Source organism: Cynara cardunculus, assembly GCF_001531365.2.
Source record: "Cynara cardunculus var. scolymus isolate 2C chromosome LG 12, CcrdV1, whole genome shotgun sequence".
In the NCBI taxonomy this organism is placed as follows: Eukaryota; Viridiplantae; Streptophyta; class Magnoliopsida; order Asterales; family Asteraceae; genus Cynara; species Cynara cardunculus.
Window position 1 is genome coordinate 15322257 of NC_037539.1, and position 10592 is coordinate 15332848.

Sequence of the window (10592 nt, forward strand, 5' to 3'; positions counted from 1 at the left end):
TCTTCGACAGAAGAGGAAGACAAAGCGACCGAAGTAGAGGGAAGTCTTTCGATGGAAGGAACCCTCCTTCTATTCCCCGCAAGAAGGAGGAAGAGCCGATCAGATTAGAAGAAGCAATGTCCGATGCTTCATATGTGGAAAGATGGGGCACTACTCCAAATGGCTGTCGAGAATGAGTCTGGATCTGACTCCAACACCCAGGTACGTTCTATCTCCGGTTACTTTCACTCTGACCTGGAAGAGAGCATATCTGCTTTGACAAACGATTTCGTCAATCTACAGCAAAAGCTCTCTCTCGAAAAATCTAAATAAAATCCTTGGAAAAGGAAAAACTATTTTTGAACGAGAGATAGAGCCACTGACTGTAGAAAAACAAGAGTTATCAGTGGAAAATGAAAAGCTTTAACAAACAAAACGATCCACTGAAACATGTCTTAAAACAGAGTGCTTAGAAGTAAAAGCGGCTATAAAGAAAAAGGATACAGAGCTTATAGAAAAAGAGAGAGACAGATTAAACTCTGAGGCCCTAGAAGACTATTTTCAAAAAGAAAGGGAGTTCCTACACCAGAGCTTACAAAGAAAAGAGCTCTTGATTAAGAAATATCAAGATGCTCAGCAGGTGTATGAAAAGGTTAACTCTCAACAGGATAAAGCAGGAATAGGTTATATAGACCTAGACCTCACTTGGAAGAGGAAAAACACTCTTGAATCCGTGTTTAGGTTGGGTGAAAAACAGAAACCGGATTTTCTTATTTTGCATACAGCCTCACCATTTAAAAGATGTAAGCTTGAAAGCGGAGCTAGAACCCCTAAGTTGAAATTCAAAAACATCTCTTACTCTTCAAAATGTGTGCCACAAGTTGATTTAAAATGCATACAGAAGGCAAATGAGATTTTTTGTTTTTGATCTACAAATCTTGAATATCTTAAGACTGAAAGTGAGGTTGTCAGACCTGAACCAGATGAAATCAAGAGTTCATCCACAGGAAATTATCTTAAAACTCTGGATTCGAAATTGATGGATGGCTTTACATAAACGATAAGACAGGTCTTCGAGTAAGACTTGCTTGAGGCCTTGAACTATCCTCCTAAAGGTCATACAGATTCTTCTGAGTGTAACTTCTCATATGCTTTTGAAAGTCCATTAAAACAAAAGACGGACGAAGCTTGTAGCTCATGCATACGAGAACCTCAAGTTCTTAATGGTACCTCTGTATCTCGACATTCGCACAAGGATTTTCTTGACTCTGACTTTGAGTCAGAGGTGAACTCGTTTGAAGAGCAAGTTAAGAAAGAGGTCGTTGACAAAGAACCAGAGGTTGCAAAACCCCCTATTGAGAAAAAGATTCTCCTAGGTTCTGGTCGTGCAAGCATGACGACAAATGCTAAATCCGCTTCCATGTTTGAGTACAGGGTAAAGAGTGCAAAGTCAGTTTCTTCTGCTTCAAAGGGCTCCAAATCTAAGCCAATTAAATTCACTCCGGAACAGAAGGGAAAATCTGCTGCTTGCTCTAACATTAGTTCCTCTGTTTCAGAGAGGCCTCTGAAGGCCAAATGAGTAGGGAAGAAGAAGTCAGAGAAGACTCATTCTGTGTTAAAACAATCAGATCTAGATAGGAAGTTTTCTATAACTACCAATACTAGGAATGATTGTAATAATTTATTCTTTAAAGCTAATTTATCATTTTGTCATTCAAAATGCTTTCATAATTGTGAATGTGTTTCTTTGTTACTCAAGTTAAAATAGCACTTCTCTGAACCTGACTGTCTTCTCTCTGGGTCATCAAGGTCTAAATCCAAGAAGACCCAGAAGAGAAAGAAGGCTCCTAAAGCCAAGTCTGTTAATTCAGGTCAAGAGACGAAGCCTCTTCCAAAGCTTAAAAAGCAACCCTCTGTCCCTAATCATCGAGGACCCATTATGAAATGGGTACCTAAATTCATATAATTTGTTTTGCAGAAGCCACATGTGGACATTTGGTATCTTGACTCCGGATGCTCAAGACACATGAGGCAATAAGAGGTTGCTCTCCTCATATAGACAGAAGATTGGAGGAAAAGTGACCTTTGGGGATAATAAACAAGAAGAAATAAAGGGATACGGGGATCTACTACAAGGTAAGGTTTCTGTCTCTAAGGTTGCTTATGTCTCTGGGCTTAAACATAATCTTTTGAGCATAAGTCAACTATGTGATTCTGGCTACAATGTCAAGTTCCAAAAGGAAGCTTGCTCCATTATGTCAGAATCAGGTAAGAAGTTGCTAAGAGCTAAGAGAAAAGGAAATCTGTATCTCATGAACTTCTCTCCAAGAGACAACTCAGAGACGCTCTGTCTCGTGTCTCGCAAGAGCAAAGAAGCTTGGCTCTGGCACCACAAGCTGTCTCATCTCAATTTCCAAAATATAGAGAAGCTTGTGAAGCATAATATGGTTGACGGACTTCCTGCTATAAAGTTCGAAAAAGACCATCTTTGCTCTGCGTGTGAAATGGAAAGCTCAAAAGAGCATCCCATAAAACTAAGACAGATGTGTCCTGCGTCAGACCTCTGCATATGCTTCATGTGGATCTTTGTGGTCCAATCTCTGTGCAGAGCTTGTCTGGTAAGAAGTATATCTTAGTCTTAATTGATGAATACTCACGATATACTTGGATTGAGTTTGTAAGGTAGAAATCAGATGTACCAGAGTTGCTAATCAAATTAATGACCAAGATTCAAGTACTTCTACAAAGCAGAATTCAGAAGTTGAGAAGTGATAATGAAACTGAGTTCAAGAACGCCAAGATCAACGCGTACTTGGACACAGAGGGCATAACTCAGAACTTCTCTGCAGCAAGGACACCACAACAAAATGGTGTCGTAGAAAAAAAGAATAGAACTCTGGTCGAAGTTGCATGCACCATGCTAGCTATCTCTGGTCTGCCAACCCGTTTTTGGGAAGAAGCAATCTCTACTACCTGCTTTATTCAAAATGGAGCAATGGTGGTAAAGAGGCATATGAAGACGCCTTACGAACTAATTAATCAAAGAAAGCCTAACGTCAAATTTTTACATGTCTTTGGTTGCAAATGCTTCATCCTAAATGATTGAGATCAAGTTGGAAAGTTCGATAAGAAGGCCAATGAAGGCAAGTTCCTTGGTTATTCAATAAAAGCCAAGGCATACAGAGTCTTCAATCAACGAACCAAGACGGTCATGAAAAGCATCAACGTCTCGTTCGACGATAAAGAACACTTGACTTCAGAGTACCTCAGCTCTGGACTCGATCTTAACCATGAGGCTTCCAATTCTCAAATGAAGTCAAGAGAATTGGAACTCAAGCTCCTATTTGAAGACTTCTATGGTGACGAAGACATCTCTGTACGTGCACCAAGAGATGCATCTGTGAATGTAAGTGAAGGATCACAAACGAAAAGCACATCTGAATCTGGTCCTTCACACACCTCTGTTTTCTCTGAAGATCATATCAATCCACAACCAGAGCAAACAAGCTCTGCATCAGAGCCCAGTCACGTAGAACCAGAGCATAATACCTCTGGCTCTGCACCTGGTTCCTTTGTACCATCATCCGAGGGGGATCAAGCAGAGCCTTCTTCACCATCAACGAGTTTAATGCCAAACATGCTCATGGAACGTAATCAAACGTCCCCCACTTCTCTATCTGTCCCAAGAACAAAATGGACAAAGGATCATCCTCTTCACCAGATCATTGGTGAACCTTCAAGTGGCATAAAACACGGGCTGCCACAGCTAATGAATGATTATTCGTAGACTTCCTTAGCATGGTAGAGCCTAAGAAAGTACATGAAGCCCTACAAGATCCTAGTTGGGTCGATGCCATGCAAGAAGAGCTCCAACAATTCGAGAGAAATAAGGTATGGACTCTTGTTCCTTTACCAAAGAATAAAATTGCAATTGGTTGTAAATGGGTTTTTAGGAACAAGAAGGATGAGGATGGGATCGTGGAAAGAAATAAAGCTAGGCTCGTAGCAAAAGGCTATTGCCAGGAAGAAGGCATAGACTATGACGAGACCTTTGCACCAGTAGCAAGGCTAGAAGCTATACGCTTGTTCTTAGCCTTCTCTCCACATAAGGGATTCCGAGTATATAAAATGTACGTAAAGTCAGCCTTCTTGAATGGTAAGCTGAAGAAGGAAGTCTACGTTCAAAAACCTCCAGGGTTTAAAGCTCCACATATCCAGAGTATGTCTATTTCTTACACAAAGCTCTGTATGGACTGAAGCAAGCACTTCGAGCCTGGTATGAACGTCTCTTGTCTTTCCTCTTATCTAATGGTTTTGAAAAAGGTAAAATCGATACAACTTTGTTTATTAAGAGGTATAAAGGTGAGATGCTCTTAGTACAGATATATGTGGACGACATTATCTTTGGTTCAACAAACCAGAGGCATTGTGATAAGTTCTCTACGTTAATGAAGAACGAGTTTGAAATGAGCATGATGGGAGATTTTGACCTTCTTCCTTGGCTTGCAAGTAAAACAGAGGGAGGATGGTATCTTCATTAGCCAAGCTAAGTATGTCTCCGACATATTAAAGAAGTACCAAATCCACAACTCTTCCACCATGAGAACACCAATCGCTACGGGTACTAAGCTTGACACAGATCCATCTGGAAAACCGGTAGATGTTAAGACGTACTGTGGAATGATTGGATCACTACTATACCTCACGGCTAGTAAACCAGACATCATCTTTGCCACATATCTCTGTGCCCATTTTCAAGCAAATCCAAAGGAATCTCACCTTTCGGCTATAAAAAGAATCTTTAGATACCTTAAAGGGACTCAATTTTTGGGTCTGTGGTATCAAAAGTATTCTGGTTTTGATCTTATTGCGTACACAGATTCTGATCATGCAGGTTGTAAACTCGATCGAAAGAGTACATCAGGGAGCTGCCAATTACTTGGGGACAAGCTCATAAGCTGGACCTCGAAGAAGCAGAACTGCGTCTCTACTTCCACAGCTGAAGCAGAGTATGTAGCTGCAGCCAGTTGCTGTTCCCAAGTGATATGGATGAAGACTCAACTGAAAGACATTGGCGTACAGTTTAAGAAGATTCCAATTATGTCTGACTCAGAAAGTGCTATCGCAATCACAGCCAATCTTGTGCAACACTCAAAAACAAAGCACATCGATGTTCGATACCATTTCATCAAGGACCATGTAGAGAAAGGTATGATTGAAATGTTCTTTGTAAGTACAGATTTACAACTTGCTGACATCTTTACAAAAGCTCTTGATGAAAAGAGATTAATTTTCTAGTTGGCAAGTTGGGTATGCTAAATCTTTCAAACTAAACCAGAGCCTCTGCATCCCTTTATGCATACTTCTGTTTAATTGTTTATTTGTATTGACCCATGAGACAGAGCCTCTGCATAGTACATGCAGAGCCTCTTACTCAATGTTCTAGTTGTTTTGTAATACAGAGCCTCTGTATAGTACATACAGAGCCTCTGTACCTTGATTATTATGCATATGGTCTACTTATCACAAATGATCCAAGCATAGTTCAAGGGGGAGCAGATAGGAAGAGTTCAAGTCAAGGGGGAGCACGAAATCATGTCACACAGAACCTCTTTATGTACTATACAGAGCCTCTGCTTCAAAACTTCTATATGATTATAGGACAGAGCCTCTGTATGTACTGTACAGTGCCTCTGCCTTTAAACATAACAAGTTTTCTACAGAGGACATGTATAGTCCAATCACGAGTCTCTGTATAAGATCCTAAGGTATGTAGTTCTCTTCTACATATAGTACTCTGGTTCTATCTGCCTATGGATCAGACGATTGAGACCTGGCTCTGTCCTCTTCAACTGAGTACGCCATGGACATGGCTGCTCCTTCAACAACAGCACAACAAGAAGAAGAGGTGGTCGCTGTGAATGTAGTTGATCCATGCACATTCTGGTTGCCATACCTCTAGAAGAAGTAACTGTTGTTGCTCCTCCACCACATCCAAAAACCCACAGAGCTAGGGTCCCTGCTCAAGGGACCAGGGTGGTCACTCCTGCGATGAGGCAAGTACCTGTCAATCCAAACATAGCAGACTCAGAAGGCACAACCAGCAGGCAAAAATGGAAGCATCCTTCTGATCGTGTCCAAAGGATCAAAGCAAGTATGGATGCCATGTTCACACCAACACCCCTTGACAAACCCATCATGGAGAAGGCAGATAGCGAGGAGATCTACCAGTTCCTCTACAATCTAAGAGAAGAGACACTGGTCCAAAAGATCAGTCTCCATCCTATGGTTCAAGAGCACATCAGGCAGAGATTCCTCGATCGCTATACTCAACCAATCACTGCAGTCCACTTTGCTGATGGAATAAAACAAGTCTTAGACATAAAGAAGCACACCTTTGCACATAATCAGATAGTGTTCTACGAGTACACAGTGGAGAGGACTCACGGACGAATATGTAGGTTCACAAACTGTGACCTCATTAATCAAAATCCGTGGGATCTTCTTCATCTGTTCTACTTTACAGATCACAAGAAGGACAAAGGGAGTGAAGTTCGTTGTTGCCAACTCTACTATTCGCCAAACAATGATAGATCTGCTCGACTTCAGAAGCAAGTTAAACTTCCAACTAGCTCTGGATCTAGGAGTGGATCAACTAACAGTGGCTGCTCCAAATGAAGAATTACACGGCATCAACAACATCCCCTCCTGGACTGTTTTGGTGGAACCAGAAGTGGGAGTGGTGTTTCGAAACGAGCATAAACAGAAGATATTCTTTCGAGACAACCAGAATTATAAGTACTCCAACTCTACTCTGCGCTACATACGAGACAATCTAGTCAAGGGCAGAAATAACTCCCCTGGAGCCAAGGAGCGAGCCAAGATTATTCTAAGGTCGATACGAAACATGCTTGAGTTTCATGAACTTCGTAGGAAGTTCATTAAACTTCAAAGAGCTTAGACCTTCTATCTTTTGTAAGTACTTTTATGTTTTTAGATCGATGTAATTTCCATTTTCCATTCGTATTGTACTTCACTAGATAGTTAATGTAAACCAGAGGTTCCTTTTAACCTCTGTCTTTGATTAGACTTTTGTTTTGTAAATCAAGTAAGAGTTCTTCTTATTTATACTTTGGGGGAGATTGTTAGACTCCAACTTGTGAAAGTGTAAGTAAGAAGTATCTTGCTCTAGTCAAATAGAACTTAGTCTATAGAAGTTGTCTGGCTAAGAGCTCTCATACAGAGGATCAAGGACCAGAGCTCTTACTCAGAGTGAAGGTTTTTTTCATACAGAGCCCGCGCTCCATCTCCGTGAACGTTCAAGTCTTGTGCGCCAAAAAGCATAAGCGCTTGACTTAAAGCAACAACTCCAAGACCCAGAGCCTCTGCATATACTTGCAGAGTCTCTGCATATACAGAGCTTCTGCATAGTACATGTAGAGCTTCTGTATGCTCATGCAGAGCTTCTGGCTACCCTCTTCATGGAAAGCGCGTGTTAGCCCAGACATTCTCGCAAAGCGTCTAACAGATTTGAGGCGGCTTGACCAAGTCTGCTCCGCTATTCAAGGGAAGTCAAAGATAAGGACGCAGACTAGTCAGCTCAGAGTTCCACGCCTTTTTTATAGCTTAGTTTGTTAGACCTAGGCGTATATAAGGAGGCCTCCGCCTCAGGTTCAAATTACCTGAAGGAGTCGACTTATACTATACGCAAATTCTTGTGAGATTACTTTTGTTCTTCAATTTATAAATCGCCCAAACCGGACCACGACCAACCCTAGTTAAATGATCGAGTTTGGGTTATGAAGGAAAGGAATTAAACACGGATCAACTTTCAGATCTTGTATAATCCCTTTCCAAAGTAATATTTTGACCCTATAAAAGCCTTATAAAGTTGATCTTGTATAATCACTTTCCAAAGTAATATTTTGACCATACAAAAGTCTTATAAAAGCCTTGAGTAACGCGAAGTTTACCCCAAACACTTACCCTAACCTATAAAAGTCTTATAAAGTTGATCTTGTATAATCACTTTGCAAAGTAATATTTTGACCCTATAAAAGTCTTATTAAAGCCTTGGGTAACGCAAAGTTTACCCCAAACACTTACCCTACCCTATAAAAGTCTTATAAAGTTGATCTTGTATAATCACTTTCCAAAGTAATATTTTGATCCTATAAAAACCTTATTAAAGCCTTGGGTAATGCAAAATTTACCCCAAACACTTACCCAACCCTATAAAAGTCTTATAAAGTTGATCTTGTATAATCACTTTCCAAAGTAATATTTTGACCCTATAAAAGTCTTATAAAACCTTGGGTAACGCGAAATTTACCCCAAACACTTACCCTATCCTATAAAAGCCTTATAAAGTTGATCTTGTATAATCACTTTCCAAAGTAATATTTTGACCCTATAAAAGCCTTGGGTAACGCGAAGTTTACCCCAAACACTTACCTTAACCTATAAAAGCCTTATAAAGTTGATCTTGTATAATCACTTTCCAAAGTAATATTTTGACCCTATAAAAGCTTTGGGTAACGCGAAGTTTACCCCAAACACTTACCCTATAAGTGTCCTCACCCGTAAGAATCAACAATTTCCACTTACTTTATCAAGTAAAATTCTAGTCCATTAAAAAGGCATTGTATGTAACATTTTATCTGGTCACTTACCGAATAACACAGTCATCACTATCGCTCTTCTTGGGTAAGATTTTATTCATACTATGTTCATAAAGTAAGATAAGTGACCTAAACAACCCCTAAATCGCACTTTATTCATAGGCAAAAAAATAGTGTGTAAAATTACAGAGATCTTGTCATATATGTTCCTATATAAAGAGAATGAAAACATTTTTTAGAGATAGAGAATTATCGATAGTTACATTTAGTTATTAACAACTGGCGTTAGCATCAGCAACATCAGTGAACAGTCACGTGTAACTATTATGATCGTGGCAACAACCGCCTATCAGTGTCGACCTCTATTGCCTAGCGTTATGGCGCCATACATCATCTATTACTTTCGGGTTCAAATTAGCTTATGCAAAATTAATTGAACATTTTCTAAAAATGAAACGTCCTAATGGTAAATATTTAAATACTTGAGGATAACTAAAGACATACCATTCACAAATGTGTATATTTATACTATATCATAAAGTATTTGACAAAAACTGTTAAAAATCATTTTTTAAACATGAAGTACTATGTATTGATACATATTACTTTAAATTATGCATAAGTACAACTTATTAAAGCTTCATATTTAAATTCATATAGCTAACTACAGATAAACATAATCAAATAGAGGATAAATATCTCATTTTAAATATAAAAAAAATCTAAAATATAATTAAGATAATCACTGAGTTCTAACAAACTATTTAATTATTATCTTTATAGAAAATTATATTATTAAACCAAAAATTAAAAAAATTTAAAAGAAATAAAAAAATTGAGAAATTTTAAATAGTTAGTTTGATACTAATATCGATAATTTTTTTTTTTAATTTTGTATAATATATCTTTATATTAATATTTTATTCAAAAATAAAAATATTTTCTTTTTCTCAAAACCACATAAAACAATATTATAACATCAACTAAAACAAAAAAAAAAATAAAACATTAAAATCGAGATGTATCTCGCTGCATTGTGCGAGTACTCTTCTAGTGTGTGTATATATATATACATATAAATACATATATAATATATATATATATAGAGAGAGAGAGAGAGAGAAAGAGAGGGGGGAGGTGAGTTATTATGCAAGTATTTACATTTGTACAATCAATACAATTCAATCTCAACCGTCCATTTAATTTGATAAATATGTGATTTTATAAAAGTTTTGATTGTTTCCTAATATAAAGTATTGATCATGATTAATGAATTCTAGTCATCTTCCATAAATATTTAAATCATAATAAATGAACTCTCATCATTTCCATAATATCTCAATTAATTGGGTTGCATTGGTTGTACAAATGGACATTGTTGCATTTGAAATATACCCCCCCCCCCTCTCTCTCTCTCTCTCTCTATATATATATATATATAGAAAGATTTATTTGAGAAGTCATAATTATTTGAGAAATAAAGAAGTGATCTTAACTATTCATCTGGTCAACATTTACGGCTTTGAAATGAGATAATTTTTCGCATAGGTATGCAAAAGATAGAAGAGTAGTTTCATAACTTTTACAAATAGACGGCAAAGTTGTATATTCGCAAACGAACTATTTGTTCAATTGTGAACCTGTTAATTAGTTCACTTGTGAACTATTTAACTGATTCACATATGAACCCACGAGTTCATATGTGAATGAGTTAATCAATTGATGCGTGAATCACACAGTTCATATAAGAATTAGTTAAAATATTTTATATGTAAATGACACGGGTTCACATATAAACCCGTTTTACACCATCTGTAAAAGTTACAAAACCACTCCTTTATTTTTCACATAACCATAAATTTTAACCAATCAAAGCCGCAATTTTTGACCGGTCAAATCCGATTTTGATCGAACGAAGAGTTAGAATTACTTATTTACTTCTCAAATATTTACCACTTCTCACGATAACATATGGATACATACATATATATA